This window comes from Myotis davidii, unplaced genomic scaffold, assembly GCF_000327345.1.
Source record: "Myotis davidii unplaced genomic scaffold, ASM32734v1 scaffold663, whole genome shotgun sequence".
Lineage (NCBI taxonomy): Eukaryota > Metazoa > Chordata > Mammalia > Chiroptera > Vespertilionidae > Myotis > Myotis davidii.
In genome coordinates, this window is record NW_006295816.1 from 5,677,755 (window position 1) to 5,678,331 (window position 577).

The window sequence follows — 577 nt, forward strand, 5'->3', positions numbered from 1 at the left end:
GCCGGCTTCCTGCTTTCCTCGCCGTGGACCAACCAGGCTTGTTTACGCGGCCGGAGCCTCGCCCCACAGCGCGTGGTGTCCCGGGCGCCCGGCTGCCTCCGAGGGGCGACCTGCTCGCCCTCCTGCGGGCTCTTGTCACCAAGTTCGTACAGAGGAGCATTTTTGCAGGAGTTTTTGACATTGGGTGGCCCTTCCGGTGCATGGACACATGGGCTCCATGCGTGGGCTCTGCTGGCGGACGCGTGGACTGTGGGCCCACGGTGCTGTGCGGGGCCCACAGAAGCTGGTGCGTTAGGGGGACACTGGCAGACAGCACGGCCGCCTGGTGCTCGAGTTCTGCACACACGCACATGGCCTCGGGGTTTCTGGGTGCTTTCCTGGCCCATTTCCAATGCGTGGGCTGAGCCGTGAGCCGAGCAGAGCCGGTGGGACACTTGGGGCTGGACGAGCTGCTCTCCCGTCTCCCTCAGGTGTGACCCTTTGCGAGGCCATGGTTTGGGGCTCTCCCTCGGGGAAGAGGGACAGCCGTCCCATCAGGAGACGGCGGGGTAGGGGCTCACTGGCTGGGAGGGGGCGG

At 66.7% G+C, this 577-nt stretch overlaps 1 protein-coding gene across 1 annotated transcript in view; it reads left to right on the forward strand.

The window, feature by feature from the left end:
- The window catches only part of LOC102756990 (E3 ubiquitin-protein ligase PDZRN3), a 103,468-nt gene that overhangs the window by 19,578 nt on the left and 83,313 nt on the right, over nt 1-577 (forward strand).